At 41.7% G+C, this 16,779-nt stretch overlaps 1 protein-coding gene across 2 annotated transcripts in view; it reads left to right on the plus strand.

Annotated features, from left to right (window-relative positions):
• Window positions 1–4,575: 4,575 nt before the first annotated feature.
• The window catches only part of LOC143290534 (uncharacterized), a 43,625-nt gene continuing 31,421 nt past the window's right edge, over window positions 4,576–16,779 (plus strand). For both annotated transcript variants that reach the window (XM_076600059.1, XM_076600058.1), the window contains exon 1: window positions 4,576–4,747. The gene's annotated coding sequence lies outside the window, so the exon portion shown is untranslated. The remainder of the gene's footprint in view (window positions 4,748–16,779) is intronic.

Genomic DNA, 16,779 nt, shown 5'->3' on the forward strand with positions numbered 1-16,779 from the left:
TCCGATACAAAGCAGAGGTCTGTCTGAAAACACAGGTGACATATTTGTGTGTGTGTGTGTGTGTGTGTGTGTTGTGTGTGTGTGTGTGTGTGTGTGTGTGTGTGAAACAACCATGGTGGCTTTTCACCCTTAGTGGCTGGTGCATGTCACCACAGTATGTGCATCATTGTCTGAGGCTGATCGAGCACCATGTTGATGACTGTGACGTTAGTCTCTCGCTCAGTTAGGGTCTTTGTGGTTTCCACCAGCAACCACAAGTAATGTGGACACGATGCTCGCTGTAACTGGCACAGAGAGAGAGAGAGAGAGAGAGAGAGAGAGAGAGGACGGGGTGGGTAGGGGGGAGGGCATACGGAGATAGACATGTTGACAGAGACTGAGACAGACATACAGACGAGAAAAACATGCTAAAATAAAGCCTTTTTTTTTTCAAGGACAATTAATAGATAAGTACGATGGTGTGCATACTTTTCGCATCCATTCCTCATCCTTTGGAGGTATTACACAACGCGAGAGATTACACAGTAACATCTAAAGTATGATTCAAATCACAAACATGCATGTACATGCTCACAAAATGTGAATCGGGACAAATGGAGAAACAAATTTTTGAGCACAATGAAGGATTTGGAGAGACTGTAAGAGAGGAGAAAGAGTGGAAGAGGGGGCGGGGGGGATGAAGGAATGCATTAATGAATGGTTCATTCATGAAGGCCATAGCCACCATTGAAGCGCAGCATGAATAATCAGTATTACAACGTGCTGATCTATATGAAAAATGAAAACAAGAAAAAGGAACAGCTGTTTCTCTTCGCCCTTTGCAAAGAGCAAAAAGCAAAAGACCGGCAGCAAAGAGATGAAATTTGTATTTGTATTTGTAGTTCTTTTTATCACAACAGATTTCTCTGTGTGAAATTCGCCGGGCCCCAGGGAGAGCCCGTCGTTACACTACAGCGCCACCCATTTTTTTGTTGTTGTATTTTTGCTGTGTGCAGTTTTATTTGTTTTTCCTATCGAAGTGGATTTTTCTACAGAATTTTGCCATGAACAACCCTTTTGTTGCCGTGGGTTCTTTTACGTGCGCTAAGTGCATGCTGCACACGGGACCGGACCTCGGTTTATCGTCTCATCCGAATGACTAGCGTCCAAACCACCACTCAAGGTCTAGTGGAGGGGGAGAAAATATCGGCGGCTGAGCCGTGATTCGAACCAGCGCGCTCAGTCAGATTCTCTCGCTTTCTAGGCGGACGCGTTACCTCTGGGCGGGGCCACCACTCCACCAACGTTGTACCAACATTAAAGAAAACAGGAAATTATTGTGGCGTTGTTCATTCACTTATCCTTGCACACCACTGCACTGATATTACGCAAAACTGAAACACAGTCAATAAATACACCATACTCTCCAAACAAGAAAACAAGGCAAATAGAACTGCTGAATTGGAGCCAGGGGCATGGAGGAGGGACTTCAGATAATTACATGATGCATATAAAATCAGCCCATAGGAAAATCAGTTAAAGCATATCAATAAAACACGCACACACACACACATACGCGCGCGCGCACACACACACACCGGCATACACACACACACACACACACACACACACATATATATATATATATATATATATATACAGAGAGAGAGAGAGAGAGAGAGAGAGAGAGAGGGGTATACACACATGCACTATACACACGGCACTTACATACATATTTATATACGTATGATAAGAGAGAGAGACAGGCTAGACAGAGAACTGAGACAGCAACCAGTTTTAATTCCAGGGCCGCCGGATTCACTGGTGATAAAACTGCATGGTTAGTAATTGCTGGTGGAGACTAACATGATCTATATAATACTGCGATCTAAAATTCTATCTGAGGTAAACAGATCGGGGAAGGAACAGCGATAACAACAGGTCACGATAACTTTGTCTCAAGCCGGTGCGTATGCGTGCACCGGACCGTTCATAAAAGTACAGGACTGAGACTTAACTTTTGGGTCAGTACTCGTGTACTCTTTCTTGCCAGTGGCTGTGTAGTAGTACTTAGTACAGCCATACTGAATAACCCTTCGGCAATCGGTTTCTCTGACCTTCTTGTCGCCTGTGACCTAAAAATAAGAGTTCTCGACCTTCCCCCTTTCATCCTGGTCCGTCTTGAAAGAGACGTGACGTCACTACACTGAGTTGAGCACGCCGGTCTGGTCGCCGCGCGCGTGGATGGTCGAATGAGGCTATTTTTGGATGGTCGAATTATGCAAGTCTTGTCGCGTCAATAACTTGAGGCTCTTAAACACACACGCACACACACACACACACACACACACTGACACACACATACGAGTCCGAGAACAGCTTAGTCGGTTGGAACAAATCGAATTCCGTCAATCATTTAGTTTGTCCTACATTAATTTTCATGATTATTTCGGCCGAGTCAGCCGGTTTGACTGATCTTCAAGATGGTGTGATTATTATTGATTCCAGATATATTCAGTTTATGCTGGTTAGAATAAAGACGAAGAGAAACCTAGAGCTTGAGAGAGAGGGCCGAGAGAGACTCGGAGAGAAAGGAGAGAGAGAGGCTATGCTCAGGCCTGCCGCTCAGAACTGATACAATGGAAGTAGAGAAGCAAAAGGATTTACAACCAAAGCCGTGAAAACGGTGTCTGACTTGCCTCAAATTCTTGTGCTCCCAACTTGAATGGTCAGCCTTACTGATTATCATTATACCGGCATCAGTGGCCTGCAGTCAAGTTCCGGTCTTCTGAGTCTCTAGTGAACACTTGATAAGCGTAGACTATATATCAACTGACTTCGTTTCTGGCGGAAATGAACGCAAATACAGGGTAGAAAGGAAACAGAATAAGAATAAGAATAACTTTATTATCTCCAACTGGAGAAATTTGGTCAGGTGCATTATCACAACATATACAAGTAAATAACATGGGAAACATAAATGTAAAAGTCAACAACAGCTTTTACGAATATTACGAAGACACAAATGTAAAAAAAAATATCACATACACCGTTTCATACATACATCCACACACTGCAGGTAATAACTGGTATTCTTAATGTAAAAACAGAGAGAATTAAGAAACATTATTTTGAATATAATTATAAGCATAGCCTACTATATTGCACATTGATTATAATAGAAAGGTAAGATAAGAATAAATTGCGGAAAACAACAACCAGATAATCAGCACACACCCGCACCCCCCCCCCCCCCCCCCCCCCCCACACACACACACACACACACGCGCGCGCGCGGTTTACTTGATTAAAAACATATATTCTCAAATAAAAGCACTGAGTTCACATATTCGCTTTTAAAACATTGCAATTAATTATTACATCGTAGACAATTAAGAGGCCATGGTACACACAACAGTCTGTGAGCCTTCATGTCTGCTTCACTGCCAGTGAGACCGAGAAAGCCTGTCAATGAGAAAATTTAATTAATGTATTTGAAGCATAATCAGATCAGCCGTGGGTGATTTTTCCCAGCAACTATGATGCCTGGCTGATGAACTGCCCGTGTTGGTTCACAACCTGCAAAACTGCCGGGACTCAGTGAAGTGGGAAAGTAAATCAGTAATAATGACTGACTGACGGACGTACTTAACGAAAAGAAAAAACAACAACAAAAAAACAAAGAAAGAAAGAAAAAAAGCAAATATAGGGATTAGGCTACCAACTTGAACCTTGGCAAGAGACATGGACCTAGAAAGCGGAGAAAGACGATATCACAGCATTCAGACCAAGAAAATAAAGTTAGTTATGGCTTGACCATTGTTTTTTGACATGGAAAGCTGAACGTCCTTGCCCTTCCCGCAGGCCTGATGCGAAACAAAAAGTATCCCCCAATGTATCGATTAATCCTCGTGCCAACATTGAAATCAAGCAGCCAGACTGGAGCGCGGTGACAGCGGGTGTCCGAGTTTATCCGCCACCATTGGTTTTGCTCTTTTTCAAGGTTGGCTGAATAACTGACCTAGTTAAGCTTCCCAGCGTGATGTTATATTCGCGATCTTATGCGAATATTATCGTTCATGTCATATCTTCCACAGCAGTGCTGATCGAGGCCGTTAGGCTAATAATGTGAAAACGAACGAGCTGGGGCTGTTTTTTGGTCCCGTTCCTTTGATAATCATACACTCGGTTTCAGGTCAACGCAACCTACAACGGTGCAACATGTTGTGACATAATTTTGGGCTGGGTATATATTTTTCTCCAAGCAAATGCAATGCTGCAACTGCCTGAGAGCGCGACTCTGACGCATGACGTCGTCACGTGATATGCATCATGCATATGAAATTATACTGTGCCGAAGGGGGTGTATTGGTCAACACAGAGGGTTTACGGAATGCATGCAAATAAAAGATATGCGTAAAGTTATCAAACATCAAGCCAAATGTTTTTAGTATGATACTCAATTCATTAAGTTCATGTTCTTATTATTAGTCAAGAAAAAGAAGAATTATTTGTATGAAGACCAGCCTGTCTGAATAGCTGACAGACAGTCCTTCCACCCCCATCTGAAACAATGAACCAATCCCAGTTATTCAGGAAGCCTTCGCAGCTTATGGGAACATGAATGGCGGTGGGCGACAAAGATCGCGACTATCTTTAGCGTGACTTATGCACATTATAACACGAAGAACTGTTTGATCAGTGTTGCTTTGGCAAAGGACAAATCAGCATTTCCTCGGCATTGGAGGTACCGATCTATCTGTTTAAGGTGAGTCCAATCTCCAGGTGAAAATCGCATTGTGCAAATTGAAGTTAAGAGAATTTGTACCTCTTGAAACTTAATTTAGGTTGCCCCGACGAAACACGTGCCTTGTTTTTGTTGAGGAGAGAGACATTTTGCCGAGGATGATAGATGATTGAACAAGTCTGTATTACATCGGCAGTATTGTTCATTATTGCTCAAATTAACGCCACAGGGCAGTGTTGCCAAGAGCCAAAAATAGAACAGTCGTCTGCTGCTTAGCGGATGCAGACGCACGATTTCAGTGAAGTATGACGTGTGTGGTTTGGTGTATAACTTCGAAGACTTGGTTCTTACCGGAACGAAGTTGAATCAGTTGAAAGCATATATATATAATTAAACATGATGCAGTTTGCTGGCCAAGTCAGCGTACATGGTCAAAAGAGGTGTGGGATTCCACATTGGCGTACCCTATTTGGAGTTGCATACACAGACCTGCACATGTTTTAGTTGTATATCACATACACAGACAGACACAGACAAACAGACAGACACACAGAGACTCACACACACACACACACACACACACACACACACACACACACACACACACACACACAGATTCTCTATTATTATTATTGTTGTTAAATGCAGTGTTAAATCAGAAGGGCACATGGTAAACTTTTGTCAGTCACTGTTCTCCGCCACATCAAATCTCTGGAGTCACATTTTCAAAGCCATGTGTAAAATCATAAGTGTTGTTGACTTGTAAGCTTGTTTGCACATGTTTTCCTCCATGCTCTCTCCCCCCCCTTCTCTCTCCCAGAGTCCCTCTCTCTGCTCACCCTGTCTCCCCTCTACCTCCCCTTCTTTATATTGCACAACCAACATCCAGTTGCTTTTGATTCTTGTTGGGGTTGGTAGATGCTGCTAATTTTGCAATTCCATATAACACCTTCAAGATCTTGCAGTCCTGACATGGATTACATGTTCTTTTATTGTTTTAATGTGTTTGCTTATTGTGTGCATGTGATTTATACACACAAAGGGGATTAAGGCATTAACATTACTGGGTGTGAACCCAGAATCTTTAGAAAGTCTGAAAGCCATCTTGGCCACATCAGTTGTTGGTCCATCAGAGTTGAATATGACCATGACTTAAGCATCAGATGGAGGATCTGTTACTGTGGGTCTGGAAATGACTGGTGAGGCCACTCCAGGCCTGTAAAGCTTGCCCACATGTGTGACACTTGGATTGGTGCTGCAGTGGAAGTGGAGGAAGCTTGTGCCTTGCATGTACCGCGTTTCTTCAGATCCTCTGCAGTTATCTGTTGTCATGCTGCATGTGCTCCTTCAGTGCTCTTGCTTCGCCAGGTTGGGCAGTCCAGAGCAAGGGATTCCAATCTACTGAGATTGAAGTTGAAGTCTTTGAGGGACACTTGGAGACAGTCTTTGAAGTGTTTCTTCTGCCCCCCAACTAAGCTCTTGCCATGGTTCAGCTCTCCATACAGCAGCTGTTTTGGCAGTCAGTTGTCAGACATCCTGACAACATGGCTAACCCATCTAGCTAGGGCTGTTCAGGACCTCTGTGTCTGGAACTTTGTCCCACTCCTAGCATTGTATGTTGAGAAGTCTGAGGAGGGAGCTCAACTGGAAGTGGTTGACCAGTTTCGCATGTCTACTGCAGACAGTCCAGGTCTTGCTGGTAAACAGAATGAATGAATGAATGAATGAATCTTTATTTTCCAACGGTGAAGATATTAGCACTTTGGCCAACTTACATTATATCTGCCGTTGTTCTAAGAGACACACAAACTTAGCCGTATGAAGAGCACAGGAACAGGATTCAAGATGGCTGCCGGAAAAAGAGGGCGCTAGTCAGGGATACACAGGGGAGGTAACCCACTTAGGGAGGTTATCAGCAGCAGCTACTTCCGTTTTCTCCGCATAGGCGGGTAGTAGTTTGCACAGGACAGGAATGTCAGACGCCTGCTGGAGTCTGTACTAGTGGGTCACGGTAAGTATGTTACTTAAACATAATTTTAGGAAGAAATTTCCGGTATATTATACACATTTAAATGTTGTTATACAATACATGTATACTATAATGTACAAGGGTAACACAGCGTCAAACTGGGAGAAGGGTGGCGAATACCACTGCTTGGTAGACTCAGTGCAAATGTCTGGAACAGAAGAGGCATTAGTCTTGAGACCAAGCTAAAGGTCTACAGAGCAGTAGTTCTCCCCACACTACTGTACGGCTGCGAAACTTGGACAGTGTACCAACGACATGCCAAGAAGCTGAACCACTTCCACACAACATGCCTCAGGAAGCTACTGAACATCAAGTGGCAAGACAGGACCCCAGACACAGAGGTGCTCGCAAAAGCCACCCTTCCCAGCATCTTCACCATCCTGATGCAGTCCCAGCTTCGCTGGGCTGGACACGTGGCGCGCATGCCAGACCATCGGCTGCCCAAAAGGCTCTTCTATGGTGAGCTGCAACAAGGGAAGAGATCACACGGAGGTCAGAAGAAGCGCTTCAGAGATACTCTGAAAGTCTCTCTGAAAGCGTTTGATATCAACCCTGACTCCTGGGAGGAATCTGCAGTGGACCGTAACAAATGGCGCGCTGTTGTGCACAAAGGCGCCAAGTTGTGCGAGGCCAACAGGACTGCTGCAGCTGTTCAGAAGAGGCAGGCCAGAAAGTCACGGGCAAACAAGCTCCCTGACAATGATATGCCTGTCTTTGTCTGCCCCAACTGTCAGCGAACATTTCATGCGCAGATTGGACTATTCAGCCATCTGCGCACTCACAGATAGACTCATGAGCATCCTTCCCCCCACCCCACCACCACCCTCCCCCCATCCCCCATCTGGATGACAACGATGGTCATCATCGATCTCGATGGACACACCACCACTATAATGTACAAGGGTAACACAGCGTCAAACTGGGAGAAGGGTGGCGAATACCACTGCTTGGTAGACCTTCAGCTAGGTGGTAAGGCTGAGTCCTCTCCACTCCCATACATTCTCAAGCAGTCTCCCAAAGGCGACACTGGCTTTAGCAATTCAGTTGCTGATCACAGCATCAATGTGTATCGCTTGTGAAAGAGTATTGCCCAGATATTAGACAGGTAAAGCTGTCAACTGTCTATAACTTCTGTCCCTTTACTGTGATATGTGGTTACTTGTAGGGCTTTCCAGGTATGGGCTGGTTCATAACTTTTGTCTTTTTGGTGCTGATTGTGAGACTAAAGTTGTCGCAGGCTTGTGAGAAGTAGACCATTTCTCGCTGCATTTTCTGTTCTGTGCTGGTATTGAGGGCACAGTCATCAGCAAATAAGTCTCTGATGATGATGAACTACTTTACCTTTGTAATGGCTTGCAGGCACCGGAGGTTGAATAGCCCACTGTCAGTCCTGTATTTGATGTTTATACTATCCTGGCAGGTATGGAAGATGTCATTTAGTGGAGCAGAGAAGACCATGGTAAAGAGTGTAGGGGTGAGAATGCATCCTTGCTTCACACCTTTCATCACTGGGAAGGCTTCAGACTTGTTGCCATCATTCAGGACATTAGCCATCATACCCTCTTAGAACTGCTGTGCAGTTGTGATGAACTCTCTTGCTGGGACAGCCAGACTTTTCCATTATCTTTCACATCAGTACAGCATGACTCGCACAGTATCAGCATGGGAAACAAGCTATATTGCAGAGCTTCAGTTGACAAAATAGCCATGGATTACAATAATTTAGCGTTACAAAACTTTAATCAATAGGGATCACAGTATAAAACTTAAATCAATAGGGATCACAGTAGTCTTCAGTTTTCCTTGTGCTCTTTTTCTTGTTATCAGCACAAATGAAGGCAGTGTAAGGTGAATAAATGGGAGAAGAAAAGGTTGATTATGCAATGATCAAGAGCATAAGAAAATAATATCAGTGTGAATGAACATAACATTTCTAGATCTATAGGCTGACTGTGCTTAACAAGCACCTCTAGTCTTTGTTAAGTTTGTAGAACGATTACTAGGTTAGTGTCTCTGTCTGTTATGCATAACAATTAAAATGGCTGTCTAATCTTCTGTCTACATTAGATTTTCTTTTCTCTCAATTTTTCCCCCTTTGCCCTCTTTTTACTTCTCTCTTTTGTCTCTGTTCTGCCTCCTCTTTCTTTGGCCATGATCCACAAACACAACATCTACCACACTGTAGAGAGGTTAATTTCTCTTTATCCATATTTTGCACCCCCTCACCTCCCACACACATGCACAATGTACACACACACACACACACACACACACACATATATATATATATATATATATGTGTGTGTGTGTGTGTGTGTGTGTGTGTGTGTGTATGATTTATGAGCTCTTATTTTCTTAAAATAATGTATTCTCATTGATACATTTTGACTCAAATTAAAGTGAACCTTTTTTCCTGGACAGAAATTTGTTTGTTGAATTCTGCTGCATCACCAGGCTTGTAGTTGTAGGAACTTCTCACAAGCATGGAAGTGGAGAGAAACTGAACTTGAGATCACTATGCATGACAGCAGGATATAAAATTTAATAGACCAGTATGTGAGTGTTAAACAGGTTTTCCACACACATGTACACACAAAAAAGGAAACTGTAAAGTTATAAAATTGAGAAATGTAAAATTAACAAGTGTAAACTGTATTTGGTGAATGAGCATGAGGATGATAACAATGCTAAGTACTGTGGAGGCCTGTTTCATTTTGGAACTGTGCAACAAGGCGTCCATTCATCAAATTTAAGATGTTGGCTCAAGCTAGGTGTGCTCAAGCTAGGTGTGAGGTCAAAGGTCAAGGTCAGTATTTGACAAAATGAAAAAAAAAGCCCATTGGAATGTCTCATGACGCTTAATCTCATTTTCCTGAAACTTCGGCTATGGTGACAGTAGAAATTAAAAGTCCAGGTCACAATACAGGATATGTTGATAATTCATATTAATTGGAAAAACTTGTGCTGTGAACAGTGCAGTTACAAATATATTTTTTGTGCAAAATCTTCATCAAACTGTGCAGTTTTCGTTTCATTAGTCACTGTCACAACTTATGACAATCACATATGGAATTTTTTTTCGAACTTGCCAGTCCCCATTTACTCTCCGCAACTGGCCTGTCATTTTTGTGTGTGTAGCTCCCGGTTCTACGTTTTCTCGTGTAAATTGTTGTCTTGTTTTTGCGTTCCTGTCACTGTTGAGCAGAGGTTCATGTCAGAGCTCTGTTCTGTCACTGACACTTTTTGAGGCTTTGCGCCAGCGGCCTTCTTAGACGAAGGTCGTGCCTGGTTGGATTGAGGGCTTTTTTGCCCGGTTGGCACCCTCATGTAAAGATCGCTTTTCCTCCGGGTGGCCATGCTCTGTGTTGTGTGCTCCAGCCAGGAGGGTAAGAGTGCCCTGCTGGACATGTGTCCGTGTTCGTTTCCAGCGTCAGGGTAGTAGTACCCGGTTGGCAGTTGGCAGCACTTCCACTTCCCTTCAGCCTGTGGGCCTGGTAGCGTTGGTGCTCCAGTTGCCTGTTGGATTGTGTATTCCCGCTGCCCTCTTCTCATCAGTGTCATTGTTGGCTTACGTACACCCAGTTTCGTCGTCTCCAACTTTCTTCAGTCTTCACCGGCCAAGTCGTCGTTTTCCACTTGTGTTGTGCAGCGCTTGTTTTATTAATTTAGTTATTTATGAAGTGTCCAAAGTTCACTGATAAGTCTCCGAACTGGTTGCTGCTAGACGGCAGTGTCTTCAAGTTTGTGTGGTTTGTTATTTAGTATGTGTGTTTGTTTATTCATCCAGTTGCTCATTATTTCAGTGTAACTTTACTGCTGCTGGGATTGTAGTTATTGTATTATTAATCTTGAACTTTAACTGGAATCAGACATTTGAGGCCTGTGAAGGCCTGTTCGTTGTTCAATTAGATACAGTATACCAGCATGCGTGGCCTAATGATAGCATACTGGATCATAAATACTTGGAGAGTTAGCCCAATGAGCGTCTAACCTAGTCTTGAAAGATGACATGGTTGGGGCAGTCACAACACTGTCTGGCAAACCGTTCCATTTATTAAAGTTTATGTGTGTGATTGAATAAATGTGTGATTGAATAAATGTTTGTGAACTTTGAATTATTTTAGTCTGTGCTTGTGTTGTCAGGGTGTTACTGCTAGGTTGGGTGGGGGTTTCCAGTCCGCTCAATTATAGAGCATGATAGTCACAGTAAGCAAACATCTCTCTAGAGTCTACAGAATCTTCACAATGATGAAGGCGGTAGTCATGGGGAAGAAGAAGAAGAAGAAGAAGAGTGTTAAGGTCAGAGCGCAACATGGCATCATGGAAAAAAAAGGAATTAGAAATATCCAAAATGATGAAGGATGTTAAGAAAAAAGCAAAAAAAAAAAAAAAGCTTTCATCAACTTTTGTACAATAATTGGTTGTGGCCAAAACAGCACTTCGATTTGTTTAAAAGGTCATGGTTAAAGGTCAAGGTTACTGCAGCTAGTGTATAATGAACATGCCCTGTTACAAGTTGAAATGATTTATGATGCCCCAGTTTTTCCATGCTAAAGAGTTTCTGCATTCAGTTAACCAATACTTATCACGTGTGAGACTGGAAAAAGTGCTAAATATGATTACAGAACAGACTGGAAATAGGCACAGAAACAGGTGAATGAGCAATAGATAATGTAGTTTTTTTTGTTTTTGTTTGCTTGTTTGTAAAACTAAAAGAAGAGAAAACTTTGCTCTGTCAATTTTTTTTCTGTGTCAAGATAGAGGAGGGAGCTTTTGACTACAGATCTTACAGTCACTTGCCGCATGAGGAATAAAAGAAGTTATTACTAAGTTGACAAATAAAAATGTATTTTTGGCTCTCTGTATGAAGTCATCATGAAGAAATGATGATACACCCACAGTCCACTCATATAAATCTTCCTCCACATGGCTGTCTGTGCCTTGGGCCTAGTTTCCAGATGGAACAGTTTAATACAGCCTTCCCTTCAGACCTGACATGGAGTTGTGTTGTAAGAAAAGGGGGAGGAGAAGAAAAGGGAAGGGGGTTCCCACTCTCAGGTCTTTGTTCACACACAAAGCCATAGTAGTGGGGAACCAGGGACCTATTCATCCAAACCATTTCACCTTCCTTTCTATTCAGTGGCCTGCATGATTTCAATAGCTCCTTTCTTTCTTTGACCTAGGTTCAAATTCCAATTCCCCTTCGGTCACAGAGTTTGAGGGGATGGGGAATGGTTTTGGAATAAACTTAAATGAGGTTGTGGAGAGTGTTTGTGTGTGTGTGTGTGTGTGTGTGTGTGTGTGTGTGTGTTGTAGTGTGTGTGTGTGTCAGTATGTGTTGCAGATGTAACACTCAAAAATCAGACAATTGTAGAAAAAGTATTTAAAAAAGATGAGGTATACATCTAGATGCAGCAGCCAGTTTGGATTGTGTGTCAACCAGCAAAAAGAACAAAGGGATACTTCAATTGAAATGAGCTGTTTGAAGTTTTATGCACAGTGATTTTGGTTAAAGTTGAATTAATAATATATAATCAAAACAAAGATAATAACAGTAATAACCCAGAGTGCTTGTCATGGAAGAGATACAAAGTACATGCTATAAGTTCAGGATATGTTTAAAAAAAAAAAGAGTAAAAAAAGACCATTGGCAAAGTAACCTCACCCACTGCAAATGCACACAAACACAATTTACAATTAAACACCACACATGCACAATACACATACACATGCTCAGCAATTGATAATGACAAACCCAAATGAATTGGGGGAAACAGAAGAAAATTTATAATTTTACCACATATTTTACGGACAGATATGAACCAGAGTGCTTGATTTGAAGAGGAAAACTTGATTCAAAGAATCAGAGGGTTTTGAAATTAGTGAAATTGTGAATTATTTCTTTTTCAACAAGAACCAGTGCAGGTTCAAAAGGCCAGGAGAAATTTTGTCAGACCTGGGTGCTGGATAATAACATGAACTGTATAAATTACATATTACAGTTGACACTCCTATCTTCTTACTGGAGTTGCTGAAGGAGCTGCCATGAGCTGCCATGTGATGTGGTACAAGTGAGTTGCAGTACTAGTAAATGAGTAATCTAAGCTCTAAGAGAATCAAGCACAGACAAGAGTTTTAGTTGTACCTTTGGGCTGAGGATGTGACAAAGCTAATCTTGCAGACCTTTTAGATAACAGCATCTGCACATGATAAGGAGTTTGCCATTGGAAAGAAAGATTTTGATAAAGAATCACACCATGGTTGCAAACAGAAGCTGAAATATGAATTTTTTAAAACCTGATTTAGACCTGTGATTAAAAAAGGAACAAGGTTACCCTGGTGTTTGGAAACTTTACAGTAGCATTTATTTTAGTTCTTTGTTTTGTTTTGTTGTTGTTTTTTGTTACTAAAAAAAAAGTAGCTGTTTGTTTTGGATTCACAACTGAACATTGGAGATGGGTGTCTGCATTGATGCTATGATGTCCTGCATCCATTCAGGATGAACAGACATAAATTATAAAGAGCTGGATATGACCAGAGTATTTGTGGTGAGCCATGGCATAATGAGACAGGACAAGTGAAGATAGAGGATGGGTCCCACAATATATTCAAGCACTATTGGACATTGAGAACCGCGGACACAAATAAACAGAAGGCAACCAGACCGGAAGTGAATTGTAACAGGAGTGCATCTGAAATGCAGAAAGTGCAAATGAGATGAGTTATAAGAGTAATGGTTTATATCAAAAGCAGTAATCATTCATGGTAGTGAGCAGATCATTAATTACCCTTTTGAAAAAAAGTTTAGGTTGATATGTGTGTGTGTGCGTGCGTGTGTGTGTGTATGTGTGTGTTAAAAAAAAAAAAAAGCCCACCTTCTTAGTCTTGACATGAGATGTGGTATTGAGTTCTGTCAGCTATGAACACTTAATTGGCTCCACACAAGCCTTAATCAAACAGAAGAAAAATCAAACAAAATGGATTTAATTCATCTTAATTCTTAGCCATGTTGTATGTTAAATCTGATGTCTCCATAACTTCCAAATGTCAATTCCAAACAGTTCAGCTCAGCATTTCCTCTGAGAAGTCCATAGCTAAATGGACCTGAAATTTTCAGTGTGCTGGAATGCCAGAAATAACAAACTGATTGGCCTCAAACCTGGACAAAACCCAAATTTGTCAAAGTGCCAGACTTGAACTTGTGAGGAAGAGGAATGTAGGAGGCATAGCGCCCTGACAGACAAGATGAAAATTATGTATTTCTCCATAACCAGGTATGTAAAGAGAAAACAACTGTGGACAATGATATGCAGCCTACTTCTTCACCTCCAGAGTCATCCATGATAATGTTCTGCTCATTGTTCAGGAGTAGGGTTGAGGGCAAGAGGAGTTGAGGGAAGGGTGGGGTGCAGCTGTGAAGAGAAGTGTGTACTCATGCCTGGAGATTGGGAAAGGGCTGAAAGGGCTGAATTGTAAGTGAAAATCTGGGACTGAAGTCCTGACTATGGGAGTTTGTCAAGCTATAGGTGCAAAGCAGGGGGTGGCTTTTATCTGAGCCAGTCTGTGTTTGGCAATTCATGGTTGGGATGAGAAATGGAGGGCAGGTGGTGAGTGTAAGGGTTTTGGGGTAACTGACAACACTTAACATGTGTAACCAGAACAGACGAAGGGGTAATGGTTTAAACGGGAAAGTTGAAAGTTTGAACATTTGTTTTGCTGTACATTATTGACACTGCTCTTTGGAAGTGCTCCAGATTAACCTGCAGTGATAGAAATGGACCAGAAGCAACCGAATTGAACATGTTGAATTAAACAAATCATAGATTTTAAAGGCAAAGCTGTAGAGATGGGGTTGATGTCTGGTGAGAATTCCTAGAAGTTATAGAACACATTCTGCAAAGGTATTTCATCAGGAAATTGCTCATGCAGAAGACTTCTCAAACATTCACAGGACATTCTATTGAAGCACTATCAGTTAAGTTGATGAATTGTCTTTCTGAGTATAGGTGAAGCTGATAAAGCTCAATTTATCAAGATTAAGATAAAAATTATAATAATTTACAGATTTTACTTCAGAAATTTGTATTTGTATTTCTTTTTATCATAACAGATTTCTCTGTGTGAAATTCGGGCTGCTCTCCCCTGGGAGAGTGTCGCTACACTACAGCGCCACCCATTTTTTTGTATTTTTTCCTGCGTGCAGTTTTATTTGTTTTTCCTATCGAAGTGGATTTTTCTACAGAATTTTGCCAGGAACAACCCTTTTGTTGCTGTGGGTTCTTTTACATGCACTAAGTGCATGCTGCACACAGGACCTCGGTTTACCGTCTCATCCGAATGACTAGTGTCCAGGCCACCGTTCAAGGTCAAGGTGAGAAAATATCGACGGCCGAGCCGTGATTTGAACCAGTGCACTCAGATTCTCTCGCTTCCTAGGTGGACGCGTTATCTTTAGGTCATCACTCCACTCAACAATTTGTGTTGGACTGAACATTTTAGAACTGAGTCTGAAATGAAGCTGTTAAGTTTGAATTCAAGCTGTTTTGTAAACTGTTTCAGAATGTAGGTTGAAATCTGAAAAGCAGTTCCCATCACATTTTCATGTTAGGGAAGTGTGAGTGTTCTTCAAATTGTGTTCCACCCTGTCTTCTCTGCTCTCGGGTTGAAGAGTAAAAAGAACACACACACCCAAGCGTGTGGGTCTATCATCTCCACACACATGCCTGCACACATGTATTATATATATATAAATTCATATTATTAGAATAAGATACTCTCAAAGCTCAGCAAATGATTGTATTTTGCAGGATTTTTATGTGGACTTGAAAATTTGACTGATAACAGAAAATTTTGCAGGAAATGAAAAAAGTCTGAAAGACAAACTCACTAAGGGAAAACTTAGCTTCCACTGCAAAGTTTCCAGCTTCAACAACTGTTGCCAAATGATAAAGGAAGCCTTGATACATTTTGACCATGATGACATCAGATTGCTAAGCTTTGCTTCTCCCTTTTCTTTGTTTCTGTCCCTAATAAAGTACAGGAGGAGGTACATCACCACATATGTATATCTGCATATTTATATAAAGACTTGCTGTAGCATGTACTTTTGAGCTCTATGTGCTTGCCATATTGATTTACAATGCATTCAGTACAATGGACAGCTATGCATTTATCTGACGTTCACACAGTCATGATTGTGGTATATGCAGGGTTTATTATTTTTAAATGACATGGCTTGTCAGGCAGGGAAAAGAAAGTATACAAAAAACCCAAAGCCCTCCCGGTCAAAATTTGTGTCATTATTAATGGTTTTCACATTCCTTCATATGTATAAACCACAAGGAAAGGGGACTAACATCTACAGTATTTCTGGATTTGTCCACACCTTTGTGGTGGAAAAACAGCATATATTTTCTGTGATTTTTCTGCGTCAGTATGGCATGGAAGCTTGCTGAGGCTGTAAACTACCCAGGGTGGAATAGGTTAAGAAATACAGAATAAGCAGAAGAGACTGAGAAAAAGACAGTCCAGTGGTTTGTGAGGGTTTAAAAAACTTTTTATATATTTTTTTAAAAAGATATTAAAAAAAGAGCTATATTGATAGAAGCTTTAACACAAAGATTTTTGTTCACCTGGTAATGGACAGGAAAACATTGGTGAAAAGAAAGATATGATTTGTTAATTTTTTCAGAGAGGCTCAAGAGAGTGTCTACCCATATGATTGTTAAAAACACTAAGAAGATGCTGTATCAATAGAGTGTGAAGATTTTTTTTTTTCAGTAAGAGAGAAAAATGTGAGGGAACACAACGCGCCCACACACACACACACACACACACAGTCTCACACAGTGTCCCCCCCCCCACACACACACACATGCACACGCATGCACACAGTGTCACACACACACACACACACACACACACACACACACACACACACACACACACACACAGAGTGACACACACACAGTCACACACACACACACACACACAGAGTGACACACACACATACAGTGACACACAC

This window comes from Babylonia areolata, chromosome 15 (assembly GCF_041734735.1).
Source record: "Babylonia areolata isolate BAREFJ2019XMU chromosome 15, ASM4173473v1, whole genome shotgun sequence".
In the NCBI taxonomy this organism is placed as follows: Eukaryota; Metazoa; Mollusca; class Gastropoda; order Neogastropoda; family Buccinidae; genus Babylonia; species Babylonia areolata.